General features: G+C 43.1%; 1 long non-coding RNA gene across 1 annotated transcript in view; it reads left to right on the forward strand.

Moving 5' to 3' along the window:
* The window catches only part of LOC122175810, a 43,322-nt gene extending 20,808 nt beyond the window's left edge, over positions 1 to 22,514 (forward strand). Inside the window, exons 2-3 of the long non-coding RNA XR_006177510.1 lie at positions 13,342 to 13,556; positions 21,729 to 22,514. This is a non-coding gene — a long non-coding RNA (uncharacterized LOC122175810). The remainder of the gene's footprint in view (positions 1 to 13,341; positions 13,557 to 21,728) is intronic.
* The last annotated feature ends 1,874 nt before the right edge of the window (positions 22,515 to 24,388 follow it).

A 24,388-nucleotide genomic window follows, 5' to 3' on the forward strand; every position in this document is an offset into this window, starting at 1 on the left:
CCATTTCCAGGCTGTGGAGTTTCCCACAAACCTCCATCTTTGCAACTCATCCTCTGCTTTCTCCCCTGCTGCCAGCAGCCTGTGTCCTTTGGAGGAGCTGTTGCTGGCAGGCACCTGGCAATCTTTCCAAAGAAAACCTTTCTGTTGTGTTTGGGGTGGGAAAAGTAGGGCAGAGCGAGAGCCATTTTGGTATGAGACACTGGGATCCAGCATTCTTTTCTGTCTGCACACCAGTGGAGAAGTGCTGGTTCTGCCTGCAGACGGTCTGACACCCTTGTGCTAGGATCAGAGCTATAAGAATTGGCAAAATTCTGCATGTTTGGCTTCTCATTGGTAGTTCCAATCACAGTTCTTCATCTCTACCATTACTGATGTTGCAAGGTCCTGCATGCTGTGGTCTGGCACAGGGCTGTTCCATGTGTTCCTACTGGATGTGAAGCAGCAAGTTAGAACTGTGGAACAGACTAAGTTGGAAGGGACCTTAAAGATCGTCTAGGTCCAACCCCCACAGAATTCATAGTTCATAATTATTAACCCCAGCTGGAAGCAGGCATCACAGCTAAGGGATAGATCTTTTGGTTTACTAGAAGAAAACCGTGTATGTTCAAATGAGGCATTCTTCATTCCTGTTGACTTTGCAGTGGACTTTTTGTTGGGAAGGTGAAGACTTAACATCCCCTGCGTCCCCCAGGCTGTGTCCCAGCCACTCCTCCAGCTTGTAGGGCACATGGTGCAGGTAGAGGAGCCTGCACATCTTGTTTCTGTTTGGGAAGGAAGCACACCCAGCTCTTTCCCTGAACATAAATTCAGCCAGAGTGGTATGTCATTAATCAGAGGTAGGATCTGGAAAAATCATATCGAGACTTTACGTCTTATATTAAAAGCAGCAACTTATGGCTGGTTAGTTTGTTTATTGGAAATGTTTTATTAACACTGTGCCTTGCAGAACAGGACTAAATAAGTTCATTTCTCCGTTCATCCATCTCCAGTCCAGATTTTCTGTGTAAACAGTTTGGATCGTGAACCCTACAAATGAATGTGTTGCGCCGTAGCCTACACAACATGCAAGTCTACCAGATCATGGAGAATGGTAAAACACAGTAAGAAGTATTTCCAGACTTAGATAGCTTCATCACATAAATCTGAGTCACAGATGAAGCTCAAGCTTCATAAAGCTCACCCGGCTTTATCTGCAAGGCTGTGAAGCGGCACCTTGGCTTCTCTGTGTTTTGCTTTGGATCAGGTGCTCCCGTTCTGTGTGGAGATGCAATAGGAAGGCTCAACTGAGCTGGCCCCACTGCTGAGCCAAGGGCTTTGGAGAGGAGCTGAGGGAGCTGCCCCCAGAATGTGCATGCATGTGAGATTCTTCACTTCTCATATGCAGCTAATTGCCTATTAACATAATGCAAATCGGAGCCCCTTTCCTAATGGCAGAGCCTCAATGTATGAAGATTTTCTTGCTCCATTAAAAAGACAGTTTTACTCGTGCAGTAATGGAAAACATCAAACTCAAATGGGAAAGTGGGAGCCTCTATTATTTCATATTTTACAGGAATATGTTTTAAATGAAATACGGCCTGACAGATAAATTACATTGGCTTTACGTATGTACCCGGCTGATTTAGTGCTACCAGCAGTGCAGATGGTTGGCGACAACTTTGTAGGTGCTTAAACATCTTAGTACATGAATGCAATTTTTGCACTAATGCAAAACACTTGTGGAATGACCCCTCCGATGTAATGTTTTCCATTGAGAGAGCTGATTTGGACTTACAGAGAAAAAAGTTATATACAAATTACTTGGGCTAACCTGTAGCCTTTAAAAGGAAAAGAAATGCAATTATATCTGCTCTCTGTAGCCACAGTTTAATGAAAACTGAAGACTAAAACGGTTTCTAAGTTTCAGAACTTAGAACGGGTCCCTGCTTATTAACAGAGTAGTTGTACCAGCAATTTGTTTTTGTAATTACATTCTTTGTGGTCTACACAGTTTTCAAATAGTGATGCAAAAAGGACAGCTGGAGATACTGCTAGTTGCTTACCTAATCCCCAGTGAGAATAAAAATAGATAACAGTAAATGAGACTGTATGTGGGAAGCTAAATTAACAGTCAAAGCTGAGATTTTTTTAAAGACACAGTATACTTCAATATATGCATTAAAAGACGGAGATGAAATGTATTAAATATCAGTAGGAATAGTCGACCCTTTGATTACGTGAATGAGGAGCAGAGCTCATTCCTTGGCCTTAAACACACCACTCCTGTACAAAGCAAATAATGAGCTGGACCACAGAATTGCTGATATTTCCCATGTAGAACCACTGAGGCCAAAATGGTGTAGAGCAAAGCGAGTTCTGCTCTCTGGGCTTAGGTTTGTTCTCAGAAGCATCTACAGAGATTCGTGTTTAAGCTGTGATTTGAACAGTCTTCAAAGGCGGTCACTTTCCTGGGAGTGATGCTTTGCCCAGCAATGGGAGCTGTGTGTACATCCTGGGCAAGGAGGTGGGGCTGAGTCTCACAGGAGTTGTTTGGTTTTAGAAGAAACTCAGCCAACTCCATTAAGTCTGGAAATGAAGAAATTCCAGCTCTGGGTTCACGCAACCACACTATCAGTCTTCTCCCAAATATCCTTCCTTTGGTTTCCTGAGTGCCACGTTCCTCATTTAAGTTGAACTGCTTGGAGTTGTGTTGGCACTTGCCATGGGTGTCTAAGTCTCTTCAACCCTTCAGTGCTGAAGGGCCATTTATTGCTGCACTCCATGGATGCCCCTCCCCTCCAAAATCGGGGAACAGAGAGGCTTTGAAATCCTTATCAGAGATTTTGCCTGAATTTGGGCAAGCAGCTGGCGAGTCTGTCTACTTGTGGCTATAAATCAGCATGGCACAGCGCCACGTTGCATTGGCTAAGCATGTAACCTGCTCTATTTCTTCCTACAAAACAACAATGCATAGCTGCCAGCCTATTGATGCAATGAAGGTGAAAGCATAGAGGGATGGAGAGCTGTTTGCTGGGAGCACACAGGGCAGCCAGGGCTTCCCACCGCCACATGCAGCTGCAGCTTCACTCTCACTGCAGCAAAACCCTCAGCACTTGGGAACTTCATTTCCTGCCCTTCACTTTCCTCCTGAATGTTCCTCACAGCCCTGGGGTGAAGAGCTCAGCCACAAAAAAAATGAAAATTCAGAATGCATGAAATGGAGCCAACAGGAAATTCACACTTTGTGGACACACAGAGCCAAGGGGAGTAATGCAATCCAAATCACTGTACCCCCAGCTCTGCTGCGGGCTGCATGGTGAGCTCCTTGAGCCTGATCCAGAATGGGCCAAGGCCAGGAGGAAGGCTTCACTAGTTTACAGAGGAAGAAAGCAAAATATGGCCTAAGTCATGGAACTGGGCCTTCAGGTGCTTTATTTTCTCAACTGCTCCCATCAAAGAGTGGTGGGAGAAGTTGCCTTACAGAGGGATTCCACATGGGAAGCACACGTGGTGCTGGCTTGCCGTCTGCAGCTTTATGCCATCAGCTTTCTCTATTGAGAGCCTCCACTCCTCTCTATCATGATAGCTAATGAATATTTTGAAGGACGTGGCTCAGTGGGCACAGGCTGGGGTAGGACTTGGTGATCCTAGTAGCCGCATCCAACTTTAAACGTTCTATGATTCTGCTGATATAAATAAGATCCCTCCAGTTCCTTAGAAACAGGGAAGAGAATGCTTGCTCCCAGCCCATAAAGTTTGGCTTTGTGGGGATGGGGTCATTTTTTCTCCTTTTGCTATTGAGGGAGCCAATAAGAAGAGCATTAAATCCTCCTTGAGGATTAGGTTTGCTGTATCTGAGACCAGGTAGAAGCAGAACAAGAGGAAAGCCTCTTGATTTTGTGCCTGGAGCAAAACTAAGTGGTTCAAGGCCAGAGTAAACACGAAGCAAATGAGAGAGAAAAAAAAAAAAAAAAAAAGAAAAGAAAAGAAAGAGAGAGGTGTTGTGATTGAGGCACTGAGCAGGGTTTGGAGGAGGCCAGCTGGCTCCCATGGGGATACCCGGGCTGTATCCCTGCTGGCACCTCCTGCCTCAGGCCAAGCTTGTGCAGCCTGGCTGCCTCCCGCTCCATCGCACTGCACCCCGGCGGTGGATGGGTTTGTGATCACCTCTGCAAACCTGGCGCCGTTCCACCGCTCGGGCGGACTCCAGATGGCAGGATGAGGTTTCCTTGGTTTGATCTGTACTACAACAGACTTTTAAACAGCGTGTTTTGTTGCGACCGTTTCCAACCCTGAGCTGAACGCCGCTTTTGGAAAGATCGCTGCTTAGAAATGCTTTTGAAAAAGCCCCCCGAACTGTTGAGAATTCAGTGTAAATGGCTTGGGGGAGGCTACATTATGTCTGCGTATTTTGGAAGCATATCTTCTACACAGAGATCTGAATTGGATATGTTGGGGATACACAGTGTGTGCCTGGACAAGACAAGCTGGAGGTGGGACTCAATGACCTCCAGACATCCCTTCCTGCAAAGTTAGTCAAATCTAAAACCCACTATTGACAGTCTTAAAAACTGGCTCCTGAGAAATGAACTTCAATCGTACACCTATATGCATACACCAGCAGGTATATGTAAAGCTATAGACTGTGCATAGCAATGTACAATCCCCAAAAGGCAGACTTATTCCGGGTATCTGGTCCACAAGGCTGAACACTTTGGGGAAAAGAGGAAGTTTGAAAACTGAAATCACAATCCCATAGCAGAGATGGAGAGCTGCTGGCAGGGCAGTGTAACACAGATCATCCTCCTGCACATGGGCAGACAGCCTTGGGTCCTCATAGGGCCGTTCGATGGCCCCAGATCTAGGGACAGACCAAGACTTCTCAATAATTTTAAGGCCACTGTAGGAATGGGAGCTGTATTATATTTGGCCTAATAGCAGAATTCTGACGTAAGGAGCCTAGGGGAAATGTAATGGCATGTACATTTTCTACTTCTTTCACTGAACAGACACTTCCAGCCAGCCCAGGCTGCTCTTGCTGGACTTGCTCTGTGCAGAAGGTGGGGCCCCGTTTGTCTGCCAGCCTCCAAGCCACCCTCGGGTTTGCAATTTCTCTTGCAATCTGCTGGCAGCATTTCACAGCTTTTTCTGTCTTTTGTCTTCTGCATTAAAGATCCCCAGGGCTGCAGGACAGAAGTGACACAGGGTTGTAGTGTAGGGCGTAAGCTTTGTGAACATTTCTAAAGAGTGCTCAGCTACCAGGTCCCCTGAGACTGAAGGGAACCAGCAGCTCTGTTTGCCTGATACCTTCTACTTCTGAGCTTTCTCACTCTTTCCTCTGTCCATCTTCATAGCATTCAGGATGAAACATCCTGATTATGAATGTTTCTTCCTATGTATAAGGAAAACGGGAGTTGTCAGGATGGAAAACACTGCCCCATATTGCTTATAGTCTGTAGAATCACAGAACGGTTTGAGTTGGAAAGGACCTCTAAAGGTCTTTGGTCTAAAGGATCTGGTCCAACTCCCCAACACTGAGAAGGGACACGCACAACTCCATCAGTTGCTCAGAGCTCCATTCTCTAACCTTGAGTGTCTGAAGGGATGGGGCACCACCACTTTCCTGGACAAAAATCAAGGCTAGAAAGCAAAGGAAATCAAGAGTTAAGCTCAGGTGTGGTTCTCACCCACATAAATGAGGTCTTACACTACAAAAATCTCTCAGAAGTTGAACAGGAATGGTCTGCACTGACAAGCTGCACTCACTGAGATCGCTCAGCATCCTCTGCCCATGGCTGGACTGGACTCCAGCACACAGCTCTGTGTTTCCCACAGTGAATCCTCCTGGTGCTGGTAAGCCCAAAGTTTGGTAACTGTGATGCGAGCAGCAAAAAGAAAAGAGAACAAAGAGACAAGATTCACAGGCAATAGAAAGACAAGGCATCCCAGAGGCAGCACATCTGATGCCACCAAGGGAAGGGCTGGGTGACAGGGATGGATGCTGTGGCTGAACATGGCAGTGGAGCTACCAGCAGTGGTGGAGCCCCCCCTTCCCATGGGGAAGCAGTGTGCCATCTCCCCAAAACGCAGCCTGACTGGCAAGCAGGATGCCAACATCTGTGTGCCAGCTCTGCGGGGCCGTGTGTTCTGTGTACGCCCCATCTGCAGCAGGCAGCACATGCCAGGGGCTGTGCTCAGGGTGTGCAGAGGGGGGTGGCTGCAGGAAGAATCCATAGTAGGATTAAAAATTACCACCACCAACAAAATGTAAATAAGAAGCGTGTTTTTTTCTTGCCACTCTGATTTTTCCCTCTTCAGTATAAATTCCCTACTGCCTTTGATCAAATTCAGGTGAGATTCACAAGCTTGGTCAATTTAGGGATTTGGAAAGGAAAAAAAATATTAAAAAAAAAAAAGCGTGGAGAGGTTTCAACCAAAGGGAAAGGAAGGAAGCTTTGCCAAGCAGGTTTTCCCAAGTTCTCACAGTTGGACATGCTGTGGCTCTGTGTTTGCAGCAGGCTCCAAGCCTGACTTCCAAACGATCTGGATGGGGTCCCAAAGCGATGCACTGCAGGAAGGGTGCTGGAGGAGGTGGGCAGGGATCCCAAACAGAAATCCATCTCACCTCCAAAAGGCAGGCTCCAGGCTTGCAGTTTTAAGCCTTGTGCTTAGTCCTCTTGTTTTCCTGGCCATGTCTAAGTAAGCTCAGTTTAAAGCCCCTGCTGAAAAGGACAACCAAAGTTACACTATCGTTCTTATCTCTGTGAAATAGAGTAGTAAATATGCAACTACAATTGCTTTTTATCTTCCTATCACTCCAAATATTGAACCTAGCCATGGCTGAATCCCAGATGGTGAAGCATTTAACTTCATTTCCAACCTCTTGTGAGGTTCAGTTTGATTTATTAACAGGTTATTCTCAGGACAAATCATGCACCACAGAAGTGTAAACTGAACCAGATACGTGTGTGATTTACTCACTGTGTGCCCTGCAAGTCCCAAACCAGTAGAGCCCAGTAAGAATAGAAGTCACATGTGCCTGTTAGATGCCTGAGGACAGGGCAGAGATGGGTCCAAGATTTTGAGGCTCTCCTTGCCTGCAGTGGTAGCATCTCTTATGGCTCCTGGCTGCCTCTCACTTAAGCTATGCATGCAGCCAGCTGGAATTCCATCTCCATTCACAGCCTTTGCCTTGGCCTGGAAGTGCGTTTCTTGATTGGCCACTGTGAGAAAAGCCATTAGGTCCACTAAGTCCAGAACCAGAGGTGCTTGCACTTTTCCTCCTCCCACTAAAATAATTCTGCATGTCACCTGGCCCCGTTGACACCTTCTGAGCCAGACTGATGGCTGTCTTCCTAGCTCATTCTTCCTGTGGTGGGCCACTGCTCGAGTAGATGCCCATGACTACTATGGGGATTCAGGGCTGGTGTGAAGTCACCTCCTCTGCCTCCTTGGCGCAGAGTCATATCTGGCACAGCACAGAAATGCAGTCATTTAAGGAGGCTGGGAATCTTTCTGACGGAAGCCGGAGCTCTCGCTGCAGGGCAGGAGGTGCAGTGCCAATGAGCACAGGGTACATGGCACACTGGATTGAAATTGTTCTTGGGAGAATTCCAACTGTTGGCCTTGCACTAGATCCATGGACAGGGATGGGCAGCATAGGGAGTGTTGGAGCCCGCAGGTGGAGATGCTCCCACCCACCAGCATGGGTGCTGGGCTGGGTGCAGACCAGGGATGGGAGCAGGGAAGGTGCAGGCCGGCAGGGTTGGGACCGTGCTGCCACAGCTGGGGGGAGCTGCAGAGCTGCTGAAAAGCCCTTTGGCTTCAATCCCCGCGTTCCTCTGAGGCAGGGCCAGGGGCTGTGTTGCCGAGTGGGGGAGAGAAGGGCCAGCCCCGTGCTTTAGGCCAGTCGTTGTAAATCACCCTCGCATTTCCTCAGTGCTGCGTCAGATGTGGAGCAAGCATATGTTATGGGTAACAGAGAGAAACGGGGGCTCCCAGCCCTGTGGGATGGAAAATGGGCAGTGAGGTCTTCCCAGCAGCACAAGCTGATGGAGGGACCCAATCTTGTCACGCAAAGTGTGTGCAGCACCTTGTCTTGTGCTCCACAGAAAAAGGCAGATCCTGCCCTTAGCTTTTCCCTGCCCGGAGTCCATATCTGATGTTTAAATCAATTATCCCAACATTTAAGTCTCTTTCACATGCCAGCACATGGCCCTTGTAAGCCTTTAGGGTTGGGGACGAGGAGGGGGGTGTTGGCTTTTGCGAGCGGTACGTACATTAATTCCAACATAAAGAGCTGCAGTAAATCACTTAATGCCTGAATCAAGTTAGTTGTTGTTGTTTTGGTGAATTGGGACCATATTCGGGACTATAATAACCTAATAATGGACAGTGCAGGCATAGACCACACTGTAATGTATATTGTAGGGGAATATGGTAATAGTCTGAAATGGCAATTCTCCTAAATAAATAGCACATCAACTTACTTAAACCTAATCATAAATGGGACAAATTGGACCCATGTGCAAACAGAAACCTGAGCAGAAGGCAGGAGTTAAAGAAGCCATTGTTTCCCAGCCTGACCCTGGGCAGAGAAAGCCTGTGTCAGGTTACATCTGTTAAAATGATTCTAATGCCAGCCCAGTATTTTAATTATAAATATATAAAACATTTAATAAGAAGACATTCTGGGCTTACTAAGCCTTTAAAAACTGGATGTGGGCGGGGTGGGTAGAATGGTATTCCATGTGCCCCAGACAGAGTGCCAGCGTATAATGATTGAATGTTTTCCTGTAATAAATTGAAAAAATCTGGTTTGTAAGAATGGATCCAAATCACTTGGCATTAGAAAGGTAATTTGTTACCTAGCTTCCTCTTGGAAACGGGCTGCATCCAAGTTTGCTAGAACTAAGTTTCTAGGGACTGCAGTGTCCAAAAAGAGAAAGAAAGAGCAACCAGGATGCCTATGGCTCTGGTGCCATACACACACACACAGACACATATATTCTCTGTTATTTCTGCCTCTCTTTTTTTTTTTTCTTTTTGCCTGGGTTTTGCAGCCCTCCCTCTCATGGCTCCGAACATGAGATTCAGCAGCCAAAAAAAGAAGAAAAAAAAAAAAGAAAAAAAAAGAGGTTACTCAGGACAAAAGCCAGATCTATAGCCACCTTCTTTGTACCTTTCCAAATCTCAAGCCTGCTTAATTATGATTAATTGCCACATGGATAATCAGATACAGTTTCAAAAGGTTGGAGATGACAGTCCAAGGACACCAGGGAAGAAGGAAGGTTCGCCTTTGTTACAAGAAAAAAATACCAGGTCCCTTCCTCTGCCCATAACCTTTTCTTATTTTAACAATTCCAAACGGAATTAATACCATCAGTACATTGTTCCCGCTCCTGGGAATTGAACTTCAACTGTACAATTTCTGCAGCTGTCAGTTTTTTCAGGCCTCCTGTCAATAACGCAATGTTGGGGTGCCCTTCTTCTTGAATGAAAGCGGTTTCAAGTTTCTGCTTTATGTCTGTGCTTTCTGGGTGGTGCGACATGATGAGAAAGTATAAAAAATAATAACAGCAGTTAAAAAGCTTCCACTCTTGACTTAACTGGATCAAATGTAATAGACTACAGTCTTTTCTCCCGATTTCCTTTGCTTGTTTTAGAAAACACTGTGAAAAGTGCAGGAGATTTTGTCTTGCCAGCTCTTTCCTCCATTTAAAATCCCTTTGGCTAAGTCAAGGATCACAGTATGTCATTTCCAGCCTAACAGAAGTGCTGGGCCTTGTTCAGCTCCTATTACTAGGAGGCAAATCCCTAGGTTGCAGGCGCCAGTGTTTCTGCGCTTGGCTCACTTCCCAGTATTGTTTCCTTCATTACATTCCAGAGTGCCTCTCAGCCAGTTAATGTTTGCACTGGGAGGTCCAAATATCCAGCAATCAGCACTGAACTTTTCTCTTTTTGTTGAGAATTGCAGGTTTCAAATGCAATCACTGGCTTTAAAGGAAAACTTACAGGTGAACACAACAGCACTAATTTCCATTTTATTCACAAACAGTTACATTTTCCACAGTTTCTCCACGCGTGCTCGTAAAAGGGTTTCAGGGGATGTCTGGCTTTTTCAGGGCTGGAATTTCATTAGGGATTTTGGGGTGGGTGTTGCCCTCCCCGCACCTCTTGCAGTGCTTGCTTAACATGGGTGCTCCCACCCACAGCCCTCCTCTCACCGGGGCTGCTGGCAGCATCACAGCATCCTCCTTGGTCCTGAAAATGCAGCAAGCTGAGAACGGATGAAATAATTTGGATCACAAAGAGGGTCAAAGCGTTCGCTCGGACTTTGCGCTCTGAGAATCTTGGCTTTACTACATGGCAGACTGGGGGTGGCCCCCAGGGCAGCACCCTGCTTCTGCCACCCCTATAAGCACAGAAATCCCAATAAAGAGCAAGAAAGCATTCTGTGCACTGACCACTATTTTCAGGCTGTACCTCAGGCAATTTCAACTCTCCTTTAGGAAGACTTTTGATGTGGCAGCCCCGTGTAATTTGCTCACTGTGGGTTTGCTCTTAAGTTTTGGAGCCCGAGCCATGGGTCGCAGGCTTGATGAAGCAAGTAAAAAGTCCACGACACTTCTTTGTGGGGAAGAAAAAAGAACAACAACAAAAAAAGCGCAGATTGGGAAATCCTCAGTGTTTTCCATAAAGCCTCCAGCTATGCTTCCACCCATGATCATATGTCATATGGATGGTGTCATAGCGTCCTAAGGGTGCTAGCTCGCGGCGATGATATCAAATTCATGGAAGTGTATATGCTCAGAGAGAATACTAATGTTAACTCAGTCTAAATAACAACACTGCCAAAGGAGGAAAGCAAAAGATGAAATACAGTGGATTTCAGGAGGCAACAAGCTCTCATTTATTAAGATCACAGGCATTTTACAGGTTACAAATCATAAGGCAGAAATAACTTCATAATATACAGGTCAGGAATGTGTCTGGGATATTGAGGAACTATTTCCTTGGCAATAATCTGCCACAGATAGTCAGGAGCGTGCATTTTCTGGCACAACAAATCACTGCTGATTAATTTTGTCTGCCTTTGTCTCGGAGACGCAACAAGACACTTTGCCGTGTACACTGCTCTCACTCTGCTTCCACAGTATTCTTGCTCAATGCATAATTTTTTGCAAGATAGACCAAACACAATACGCTTTGTTTTGCCTCTTTGACATCGCTTTTGCCTGAGCTCAGTGTGCAGTGCCTGTGTGTGATGCAGGGGATGTGGTTGACACCCCCAAGGCCCCCAGAGGGGCTGATCCACCCCTGTGTGAGCCCCACGAAGCCACCTATCAGCAGTGTGCTTCAGACACTTCAATTCCTCTTGTAGGGCTGAGACCTTGTGATTACAACTGGGTGCCTGAGCCAGCAGCCAGCAAGGAACTTTTCCTCTCTGGGAAGCAGTCTTGGTGATGAATTCCAGCTCAGGTAGTGGAAATCCCTGCAAGGAGGGAAACTGGAATTCCTCACTTGACCAGCAGGAAGCTCAGGACTGGAGATGCAGCTGCAATGTGGAGGGAAGGTCCTTAGCATTGTCCTCTCCTGCATTTATGTATTGCTGATGGTGGTCTGCTGCACAGAGGGGCTTCCAGCATCCCCTGAAGGACAATAGATAAATACCAAAGGCAATGTCAAAACTGCATGGTGTCTGAGCACACCTCCTGATTTCTTGGAGTTCCTACAGGTTTGAAGAGATTCTCAGTCCCACCCTGGTTACAATGAACCATTCTGAAATAGGCTGTGGGGAGCCCATTGATACCCTTGTATCTCCGTAAGAAGAGAAAATGAAGTTCTGCTCCTGGGTTGCTTCATCTCTAGAAGCACGAGTGGGGAAGTCCCTGCTGCCTTATGGTGTCCATGGCAATTCCTATCTTACACCAGGAACCTGGAGGAGCTCTTGGTGGAAGGCCTTCACAACTGTGGCCAATAGGAACCTGGCAAGGTTATTTCTTTCTCTCTCTACCTAATTTATTTTCCTTGGGATTGAAGTCATCACAAAAAAATAGTATTGCTGTTATGGCTTCTGCTGTCAGTGTTCGCCTCCTATCCGCGTTCCCCAAGCTCCCACCTTCTTCCTCATCTCTTTCTCCCTTCAGAATTATAAAACCCAAAACAATGTGTTCATAACATTTCCTCAAATTCCCCCAAAAAATGAAATGAAAACAGCTAGCAGATGCTGATTTTCTCACTTAACTGCACATATTTTATAGGAATTCTCTCTGATTTTCTCCCAAGACATCCACCTGACCTTCCCTTCTCTCCAATCTCTCTCAGCAGTGGCCAAACACTGCTAATCGTGTGATACTCAGCCCGTGGAAATAGGCTGCAACTAAAAGAAATTTACCCTCTGGCCTCAAGGCCTTGTGCGTACAATAGAGACCACTGCATGTCTTTGCTAAAAGGAATGCATTTTCCTTGGCGAAAACTGATTTTATACCAAACCAAATTAATACTATGAAGAGAATGTGGTTTTGTTTTCAGTCGGCTTTTTTTTTGTTTGTTTGTTTTGTTTTGTTTTGTTTCACAAAGGCAATACAAACAGAATTAAACCCATTCGGTGATTTTACAATGAAGAATGACAAAATACATTTTCCAAGAATTTTGCAGGAAGTGGGAACGGAACACGACAAGTATTTTTGCTTCTCTCCACAAAACTGCATGTGCTTTGCAAGCACAAGCTGATGTTGAATTAGTGTGCTGTGATGAAGAGCAGGCATCAGTTGGCCCAGAAGTTTCCAGTGTTGTCCATAGACAATGTAGCTTGGAGAGCATCTCTGGAGAGTGTCCTTCCCCACTGCAGGTGGGAGCCTGAAGTCTCTGTGGTAACAAAAGTAATAATCTACATAGATAAAAAAGAGTTTGGAAAAAAAGCATTGAAACAAAATGTAGAGTCCTTTTTGTTCTGGAAATAAGAAGGAATCTCAGGCCAGCCGTGAGCAGAGCTGTGCGCTGAGAGCTGGACACGATACGATGCGGTGGCTGAAGTGGAGCGTCTTGTTCACACACCAAGTCTGTTGCAAGATCTGGGAACAGAACTTTTCTGCCTTTCCCATCCACAAAGAGCAAAGCTGATATTTTTCAGTCTAGATTATTATTTTCTTTCTTGGATTAAGGAAAACAAAAATGAGAGAGAAAGAAAATCAGTGAGTCATTGCAGTTTCTTTGCTGAAACACAGCTGCCCTTGTCACAGGAACAGAATTCTTAAAGCCTGCATCCAAAATTTATTGCAAAATAAATCTGAAACTTTTAAAAACAAGGAGGCTAAATGATGTTTCTCATTCTTTTTTAATTTGTATTTGTAAGTGTAGGTCCAGACTCCAGCCAGAATCAAGGGTAGAGCTGGAAACAGGAGAAACAAAGTTCTTGTGAAATTTTCAGACAAATTTTGGAAGCCCACACAGCCTACACTGGTTGGACAAGCTTCAAAATAAGTACACGCTTCTCAAAGCTTTGATGCATCTGGACCTTGTGGGATTTCTGCCGTTGAAGGTCAGCTTCGCTACACCCACACCACCACTCAAAAGTAATATCGCATTTCTTTGTTGGGTATTGCTTTTGAAAATGTTCAAAAAGTCCAGCCATCCCAATTCAAGAAATAAAATCCGTGTGTAAAACTCCGCCAAAATTCAGCGGTGCAATATTTTAATTTTAGGAAAAAACATCCCTGCTTTGGCCTGATCTTTCTGCCTGAGAAGCACTGAGACCTTGCTTTGCTGAACCTTGAATTGCCGCCTCTGTGATGCTTGCAGTTTCCCCCATTTGCATAGTGCCACGTTTCTCTGGATGAATTTGCACATTGGCGATAAACCTGCCTTGTTCAGGAAAGCTGGGCAACCTGCTTAGAAGCGGCACTCACTGGATGGATCTGTGCCTCATGAGCCTAAAGTCCGAGCTGCCTAACAGAACAACCCAACCAGCACCACACAGTTCTCATGGAGAAGGAGTGGATGTGTGCAGGGAGTCCAGGGGAGGGCTTCAGAGAGGGGCTTCTGCTCATCCTGACTGTAATACAAGAAAAATGGTGCTGTGTGAATAAGTCAAGTGTGGCCGGTGTTTGCAGCCACCCCTTCATTTAATGAGCAAGCTCAGGAAGCAGAATGTCCTGAGAGTGGGCAGGAGGCAGTTCAGGGGACAGTGTGAGATGGAAGGGAGGATGGATGACCTGATTTTGCTTCCAAACTACATCTCTTTAACTATCTTTAGTTACATTTATATTTAATAGGATAGCAACAGTTGGGCTGAGATTTTTATTTTTGTTTTCTGAGTAATTTGAATTTCCAAGAGGTGTTGTGTTATATATTTTTTTCTTAAGACTTTGTGACCTTCTTCCGTGAGCTTATTTTAGACCTAGTGGAATGTCCCAGAGAAAATTCCAAATGGTCCTTAATACATGAACTGCTTCCAGAAAGGAGAAATTCTCAGTGGACTATGAAACTATTTTTCAATCATGGTGTATGGCACACAAACCACAGCTGAATTGGTTTTTGGTTTTTTTTTTTCTTTTTCGTTTGCTTCTTTTTTTTGTTGTTTTTTTTTTCAGTAGGAAACTATTGCCCAGTGAGTTAAAAGAAAATAAAGGATAATGGGATTTTTCCGTAAGGCTAGAGCTGTTCACAGGGGTTTCCTCCCCACTAGATGTCACTGGAACTGTTTGAAATGTTTGGAACAACCAGCCCCATACTGCCCAGGTTCAGAGGCTTGTTACAAACATGAGACTTGGAACAGGTTTCTTTACAGTTCTGCTCTGGTTCATATGCTTTTCTCAGGCACTGGACTGGGATATGGGTAGCCATAGGAAGTTCAGGATTTGGTACGGATTTGGGGACAAGGTAGGTGAAACTCATGAAGCTTGGCGTTGTGCTTGGAGATTTCAGTCTTCCTTGGGCAAGCCAAGAAGACCCAAAGTCAATGCTTGGCTGCCACCATCATTTGGCTGGGAGGCGTTCAGAGGAAGAGCAGGGTCATGCAGGACGCAGGTGGGAGCAGCCTCTTCCACTTACAGCAGCCTGTGGCTGGGGCTTGGATTCTAATATAATATTCCATAAAACCAGGGAAATTCTGACAGCTCTTGCAGTTAAATTCTCCATGTCTCTCCTCCTCAGGAGTACAGATGTTAACTCCCGAGGAAAGCAGCTCCTCAGATTATTAGGTCTACTATTTAAATTCTCCCTGTAGTTCCAATCGACTACAGGAATCTTCTTCCATTCTTATTCAAAATTCAGTTTAGTGTGATTATGTGGCCATGCATCAAATATGGCAGTATAATATGTCCTTTCATCTACTTGCCATAATACATCCCTTTTAGTGCCACATAAATCCCTGAAAATATTGCTGTCTTCTGCTCTTGAGATTCTTCATGTGCCTCTTTGCCTTACTGCCTTCCTCTTCTATTGTTTCTCCAAGCTGAATTAATTCTTTTTTTTCTCCCAACCTGGCTGCTATGCTGTAGCCCTGCTTCTGAAACAGCAATGCTTCGAGGAGGAGAGGAGCAAGTGAGAGCTTTGACTACCTTCATTAATTAGTGCTCCAACGGCATCAATTCAGCACAACCCACCTGTAGGCACAGGCGGCTCACGCGACACACACACAACAGAAGAGGGTATATTCCCTTACACAGCTTGAGTATTAAGTTGTTATTATATTAAATCAGCAAACTTTCAACCCGCTCAATATTCAATAAATTTAAGAAAACGAATTGAAGATGCTTGCCTATTTTAATATGTACTCCTGAAGACATTTTCCAGTTGTTTTTTTTTTTTTTTTTTTACAGTTTAATTAGAGCCTCATGGCAATGGTATGTTTCTTTCTACCTACTATGACAGTTGTTAAAAAATTGCGGGGCTTCAAGTACCCTGCATGTCATTAACTGCTCTGCTGAAGATAAAAGAGCAGTGATGCTTCTATCGCAACCGCTAGAGCAGGCAAGATGGAAAGTGCCCCACGTCCACACCAGGGGAAGTACCCAGGAGTGGGAGTGGGATCATCCACTGACCCAGAAACCCTATTTGTGACCCTCCCTCTCACAGCCCACTTTGGGGTCTCATTCCTTCTGCCACACCTCCCGACGAGTGGAGGAGCTTCCTTGCCCCACCACTTCACATTACAAAGTAGAGAAATCTCTGCATTAAGAAAGTCCTGGCAGAGTACATTCAGTGCAGGACAATGCAGAGGAAGGTTACAAGTATATTAGGATAAGGGCACCACAATTATATGAAGAAGTCTGGAGAGAAAAGATTACATTGTTCTGACAACAACATTTTTCAAACATTTAGACCTTTAATATCATTAATTTAAAGTACAAGATTAAATATTTTATGCAAATATTAGACAACAGCAAAGAGCTCCACATATTAGGATTTAAAACAAATTGAAAGCATGCAAGACATATTCATTTCTTAAGCAGTTTAGTTAAAAAATCGGTATTGTCTCTATTAGGATTAACTGACAGTAACTCTTTGTGTTCAAATGGATTTAACTTCACTCTGGTTTGTTTTCCAGATATCATTGTCCTCCAATAATCATGGATAAAGGGAAATGTAAAAGGACAGATCAAGTAAAAATATATCTTCACATCATAAACACAGAATTACGTTTAAATTTCATTACTAAATGGGATTTCAGCTTCGTATACCATGCCTAATCCTACACTATAAAAGATGTATAAAAACCTCTTGACAAATTCTAACAGACTTTGTGGAAGTTGCATATATTGATTAAAACATCAAGCAGTTACATACAAACCAATAATGAATTACTTCTTGCTGGAAGATAAAACTTTGTGATATTTAAAATTACAGACTTGAAAGTAAGTAAAATTACCCCTAATTATGCAGAAGGGAGCAACACCTTAGCAGTAAACAAGATAAGCACCTCAAACAGCACTAATAATTTTAATTAACATTTTCTAGTTTCCTTTCACCTCCTTTCAAGGTCATCTGCTACCTTCTCCTGGTACGGCGTTACAGTGCAGTGTTAAAAACTTACATTCCCGTACTAAACACTTTGATAAGCCAAAAAATATTACTTTCTGGGAGGGATTCTTTTCTTTTCTTATTTAAAAAATTGAAAAAATATATATAAATAAAAACACTTAATTGTGTGCAAAAGTAAACACTGCATTGTGCAAAGCTGCCGGGGAGGTTTCTGCAGTGAGCTGCCTTCAGAAGTCAGAGCCCAGCAGCCGGGATTGGGCCAGACGTTGGGGCCTGACTCTGAGCACCAGAGGAAGAATTCTCCAGGGAACTCTGCCTGTGAGCAGAAACTCATTCATTTTTCACATGTAAATTTAAAAATGAGGGCTATGTTCAAACTGGGGGGTATTCGGATTGTGAAGTTCAAAAGACAGTGAACTGTGAACATCGAAAATGAAAATTTGGCATAACTTGATAGTCTGTGCAGTTCTTCAGCTACTTTTCCTTGCACAGCAATTAGTAAATGAGTGCTCTGGAGATGACTTTGTTAAACTACTTCTTTCCTTCCTTAAAAAATCCAAAAGTTGGTAAGAAATGGGCTTTGTTATATCAGTGGGTTTGTTCCATGCCACAAATTTAATGTATGAGGTCACTCGGAATATAATGTGTAGTGAAAGAATCTCATTAGGCTAAAATGAATGTAAAATGTGTCAATTTGATCCAAATGAGAACTGTAGTAAAACCATGTTTGATGTTCATGTGCAATAAATCTTTAACATTTGTCTGTAAAGTATTAGAGAACCCATAGGGAAATCTCTATTTGTGATAGCTGCACATTTTCAATGATTTTTCCTGTAATCCTTTGTTGACATTTAGCATGTGGCAACGGAAAGGAAGGTCCTAAAATAAGAATTATTAATAATTATTCTAAGGTAAACAAGGTGGACACCTTGCCTCTGGCTGCCAGGGCTTGGGGAAAGGCAGAAATTGTGAATCCACTCTGTTGACTGAAAGTCGTCACTTCTGGGGGGAAAAGTCAGAAACCAGCAGTGCCCTACCAGGCTGTGGGGTGATGGGCTCTGGTGGCCACATCCCTCTGGTTGGGTATATTTTGATATATTCATATTGTTAATTACTGTTGTATTTCAATTTTCTCTCTCGTATTTTTTGTTCGTTCATAATGGCTTCATGGTTCAGCGAACCGAAATGACTAAAATGAAAGATTTCCGAGATTTCTTCTGGGAGTAATTTACAAAAGACCACAATTTTTTAATTGCTCCTGATGTTTAGTTCTGGATGTCTGGAAGAGGAGAAATCAGCCCAACTCTTTTAGTTGCCACCCCAACCATATCGGAGACAGAGTTTTGATCTCTGTCTATGGCTTCGATTTCTGTGGCCCGCCATCCATATTTCGAGAACTGGCTTATAGCAATACCATGGTGTTTATATTTCTGCCTCTCACACTTGCTTTTGCAAGAGAATTACAAGCTATTCATGTCCTTTGAGGAGGCTCAGGAAATAATGGGTGAAATGTCAGAAACAATTAAGAAAAATAGAGGCATTTCATTTAAGAAATACATAACTTTTGCTGAATGGCTGAACTCGAAGTGCCACAAGATTGCTACAATATGAGCTCTGGCTCCTGATTATCATGAAGCTGTATAAAAAAAACAACCTTACAACACTCACATGCCAAAGGTTGCAACACAGTCTTTGGCAGGAAACACGAAAACACTCCAGCATGGGAAAAGTCTTCAAGCAAACTTGCATCTGTGCTGATTTACGTTTTTACAGCAAGCAACTGCCGCTTTCTGAAGGCAGTGAGTGACTATAGGGCATGGTGACACAGCCGTGCCCCACCAATACTCATCTCCTGGCCATACCAGCCTCTGCTTGTTTGCCCATCTCGTTGCTGCCATGCAGGGCCGTTATCAATAAATGTGGTGTTCTTGGCCGGGTTTTCTTTGGCTTGCAGTCTGCTTTACAAAACCGCTGCATACTTGACAGTTTGCCCTAGTTCAAAATTCTTTGGTCAGAAAAAGCCCGGAGAATGAAACAGTATCTGGTGTTGTAAAATCTTGACCAGATTCTGAAATATTGCCTAAGCCCCTGTCAGCTCGAAGGTGATTTCTCCAGGTCATGGTTTAGGGGAATTGATGGCACAGTGCACAGCCATGACTGCTCCGTCTGCACTACGTCTTTGTCGAGGAGGTGCGGGCTCACCTTTAGCACTCACTGCTTCCCCAGCCCCTATGGTTTTGACAGTACATTTACTTTCCTACACAGATTATAAGCTAAACGTAGGAAAACGAACCAAGAAAAAAACTTGTCTACCTACTGCATTTTCATTTCTCTATTTCTGCCTGAGGATTTATCGATTACCCAATAAACCAGAAAAAAAGTCTGAAAACCAGAAAAAAAGCTGAAGAAATAATAATACCAGGTGCTTGCACCAAACTGCTCTCTTCAGCTCTCCCAGTACTTTTTCTGGTGGTGCAAGTCCATTTTCCATCTTTTACGATTGGAGACATGAGGCATAGGCCAAAGAAATAACACACATGTGGTCAGAAATCCAAAGGTAAATCTGATATAATAGACAAATACCAATGTAGTGCTCTTCTTGGCTGTCCAGCAGTTCTAAAATTAAAAGCCATCATTCATGGCAGAAAGGGCCTCTTCTAGGGGGTGTAGTTTCTGTATGAGTCTTTAAACAATAAGGCTGTGGACCAACATAAAATTTGAATATTCTCATCATTGGACTACAGTAATTCATGTTCTTCTGTCAACAAGATCTTGACGTGCTTAGCCTTAAGCATCTGCTTAAAATCGTACTGAAGCAAAACACAGGCTTTGGTATATAGCCAAAGAAGGGTGAGAGCTTAAGAAGAGTCAGTCTAGATCATCCAGCTGTATAAATTATAAGTTATTACGTTAAAAGAAGTTCTATATATTTCTGGCATAAGCTCTGACTGTTACAGTTTTGTAGGGTACTGTCTTGAAGTAACAGCAGCCCTGCCCCTGCCTTCCTCCAGAGAAACTGAACTGGCCCCTGTAACACCTCCAGCTTAGTGACAACACTTAGAGTCTTAATTAGAAGAAAAAAGACCTACTCTTGCATTTTCCTTATCTACCCCAGGCTTTTCTGTACTGTGGTACTGTTTTTCTTAAAGTCTCAGAGATTCATCTAGATTTGGGCAAGCTGGGAATGCCTGAAGGAGAAAGCATACAGGCTTTTGGAGTGAGACTGCAGGACTGCTTGATGTTGGGCCTTCCCTACTGCTTTGGTTTAATTTGGTTTGTCTTGGCTTGCTTCAGTTTGCTTTAGGTTGGCTTGCTTTTTCTTGTTTTGGTTTGGATTGGTTTGATTTGGTTTGGTTTGGCTTAGCTTGGCTTGGCTTGTTTTCATTTGATTTGGTTTGTCTTGGTTTGGTTTTCTTTGGTTTGACTTGCTTCGGTTTGCTTTGGTTTGGCTTGGTTGTTTGTTTTTTTGCTTTGTTTTGTTTGTCTGGGTTTGACGGCTCAGGATAGATTAATTCATTCAAAATTTGCTACTCTTTGAACTTCTGGGTGGATGGCAAGGGGATTTCGTTTTTGTGGGCATTGATTCAGCAATGGCTCCACTTTGGTTGGGTCTGAGAAGGAGGCCCCCAGCAAAGTCCTCTGGAGAGGCCACAGTAGGATATCCAACATCACACAAACATCATCATGGGAGCTCTTTGACATTGCTGTGGCAAAGTCCTGGGGACAGAGCTGTGCCTCATTTGACTCTCCAGAGATGATGCTGGAGATCAGGCTTGTTGCTCTTAGTATTTCTAACTATTCTTTTCCCTTAGTCTCACTTTATTCCACTCATTTTGAAACTCTTGACAGCCTTTCATCAAATGCTTCTACCAAACTCAAAGCATATCTAGCACTGGCACTAATAATTTAGTACTGTAATTTTATGGGCATTTTAAAGTTCCTGGGTATTACTATCATTTTATGGAATGGTTATTCCTCCTTTTCTCTGGTCTTTCTTCCTACGTTCAGTAGAATTATAGGTGAAATGTATTTCTTGGCTGCTGTTTCACCTTTTGTTCATACACTTAAATATTGTACTAGCTAAGGATTGCACAAGGCCCCCACATTAAAATTTTATTGTATTTTTGTATTTATTTTTGGCCCAGATCTGGGGGCCTCTCAGGCTCAGGCCTTCTGTAATTTTATTGGTTTGTGGGTGGAGGAAAGAACAAAAATGAGGCTTGTGGCCAGTATGTTATCTTTGGCCATACACATCTATCTGAGGGTCCGATTCTGCTCTGGCTTTTAAGAATGTAAATCTTAAGCAGCTCCACTGAAAACAAACCAAAAAAAAAAAAATTAAAGCAATGTAAGACCAATGTAAATTAGTTGAGAATCACCTCCTTAGTGGATGCACAGTAAGCATTTTGCTATTTATGATGTAGCTGGGAACAGCTGACTAGCCTCTCTAAAGATAAGTGCCCTCTATAACTCAGTGGTGGGCATCTTTTTCTTCATTTTGACTAATGACTGCTAGTGAAGCCAAATATGAAAATTGTTTTTTTTTTTATTAATTATTTTTAATGAGTTCTAGCACCTGTAAGTAACAGATCGAAGAACAAACGCTTTTCAAGATGAGAATTGCAGCTGAATTTTGGTGGCCTTGCTACTGAGTGAAAAGCACCTCGTTCTGCACTATTTCTTTGCTTAAAAACAATTGAATACCATTGCTAAAATTCATGGGATCCAGACTTAATAAGTTTTTTGTTTTTTTTTTCTTTCAGTTATAGAGAACTGTTCATGGGACATCACATCCTCTGAGGTCTCCCCTGCCTGTCCTACAGCTCAGGGTGAATTGTGGCCATCACATCCCACACTCCTTCCTGCCTGGTTCACTGCCGTCACCACCATCGCTTGCTTTCCTCCCCCAAACCTGTCATTCTCTTGCCTCTTTGCACATTTCTTCATGTCAGGTCTTTGGCTTGGAAACGACTTCTCCTGTGAGCCAAACCTCCTTATTCTACACTTTAAAATCCTTATGAAATTTGGCTTGCCTTCCAAAACTAAGCCTCAGCTCCCTTGTTACTCTTCTAAATATAAAACATTTTTATTACATTAAGCTATGCTGAAAAAAAGTAGGAAAAAGAATAAGAAAAAAAGGAAAATCCCTGCACTAAATGTGAAGAAAGTGTTCAGCATAGCAGCAGATCACGTCGTTTTGTTTTGTCTTGGTATCATCTTGTTTGCACATGCTCTGGGCTCACTGTCTGTATTCCTCCTTGTGTGCCTCCTGCACTGAAAAGCCCCCTAACAGTTGCAACAAGAGGAGTGGTTGCCAGGCTTAACTGGAGAGTTCTGGAAATGGGAAAAGCTGCCCCATTATCGATCGTGCTGCACTACTAGTCCTAAAGATAAACTTGTATCCTAGGGTATTCACTTAGCACCTTTCAGCTACATTAAACTTCACTTTCTTATACAACCGAAGGCAAGTTTGAAATTAGTTATTTATATTTTTACAGGTCCATTTTGTTCATTATTTCCAATGTAATTTTAATCATTTCAACAAAGAAGTGGCTTAATATTCCCAATAATGGCACTTGTTAGTTTAAATATTAAAATTCGCATTAGAAATTCCCTTGACTACGTGTGCATTATTTGCATTATAGATCGGATGCGTCTCGGTGTCTCTCTCTATATGTATATGTTCATACACATGTATGTATTTTCCAGAAAATGCAGAGTTTTAAACGATCCTATCTGAGCTGAGAGCACATAGCAAATGCCAAAGCAATTAGTGATAAACAAGGTCCTAACACGCCAAAATTAAAAGCTGCTAATTTTCAACTTTAAATAAATCCTTATTGTATAGCAGAAATAATTCCTCATAAAGCGTTTCCAACATTCAGAGAATGCTTTTAGGACATACAGCATTAACATAATTTTTTCGACTGGGGTTCTCACAGGACATCTGATGAAGTCTCTACCCTTAATTTTAATTGCGTAGGCTGCATTCTTAATTAAAAACTGTACAAATGGATTTTATGCCATGCCAAAAGAAATCTGAGTTCATTAGTTATAAAACCTTTTAAAAATTGATGTAAATACGTGAATTCTTTAAAAGTTTGAAGTCGGAGTCCTCATTTTATGTTGAGTAGCCTTTTATCTAGAGAATAATAAAGCCAATACAAATTAAGATAGTCTGCGTTTTTCATCGTCCTCTTTTTTTTCTCTTCCCTTTTCGTTCGTGTGTGTGTGAGAGTTTGTGGGTGGTGGGAGTCAGTGTGGGGTTATGTCTTTATGTCGTTATGCTTTTCCTTGAAGAATCAAATTCATTTAAATCTAAATTGTGAAGAAAATTAGAGTGGGAAACGCACTGACCCCTTTGTACTGGGTTATATAAATATAAGTTCATATATCTTTTATTAATTCTTCATATTAAAACACCATCACAGCATCTCAAGCCCATAAACGTAATGGAAATCTGTCAAACTGTAACTTCGGAGGGAAACTCTGGACATCACTTAAGGAAATATGTGCACCTTATTGATTTTTATTTTAAAGTACGTGAGCTGTTAATTAAAATGCTTTTCCATAACTTGACAAGCCTTCAAGTAATGAATGGGAAACTGCAAGACATTCACTGAATCAGATCGGTTGCTACTGTTCCCTTTGGCTGGAGGCTCCTCTGACTGCACCAACCCGACGTTGGTGTTGGTTGCACAAAACACCACATGTACAATCACAGGAATGGGGCAGAAGTCAACTTATCCTGTCTTTTGTATCCATCTGCAGGATGTCACCATTAGACCCAACCTCTGTGCCCACCTTTGGTCGCACCAAGCTGTGCACCATCAGCAGCCGTGCTGTTATCTTTCATATCCAGGTTTGTGGCAAAGGATAAATAGAAAAAGTGAAATTTAAACAGTGGTATTGCCTCTAAACTTTCAAATCCAGATTATATAACAGTTTAATAGGGGGATAAAAAAAAAAAAAAAAAAAAAAAAAAAAAAGAAAGCAAATTAAACAATAAATAAACCAACTTTTACACGGAACCACTCCATTTCTTTTCATCCTCTTCAGTGGTTTCTGCTTTTGAGCATCTCTCTGCCACTGGACCTGACCGAGAGTGGCAGCCGGGGTGTTGAAATACCACATGAAAAGCTCTGTAAGTGCTTGTGACATTTACAGCAGGAGCTGAGACAGGAAGCACCAGAAATCTCACAGGAGATATGTTCTCATGGGTTTCTAACCCAATTTGGCACAGTGAAGAAGTTCAACTGGGCAACATTGGAGTATTTTTTTTTTTAAGGAACATAGTTCAGGCAACAAAACCATTCTACCTTTTGAGGTTTGCCCACTACCACTTCTTACAGATCATGGAAACCATATTCCTGTACAGTTAAATGTTTTGTGTTAGAAACACACCATACTGGAAGGAACGTTG

This window comes from Lagopus leucura, unplaced genomic scaffold (assembly GCF_019238085.1).
Source record: "Lagopus leucura isolate 7727_CA_CO unplaced genomic scaffold, USGS_WTPT01 Super-Scaffold_741, whole genome shotgun sequence".
NCBI classification, from domain to species: domain Eukaryota; kingdom Metazoa; phylum Chordata; class Aves; order Galliformes; family Phasianidae; genus Lagopus; species Lagopus leucura.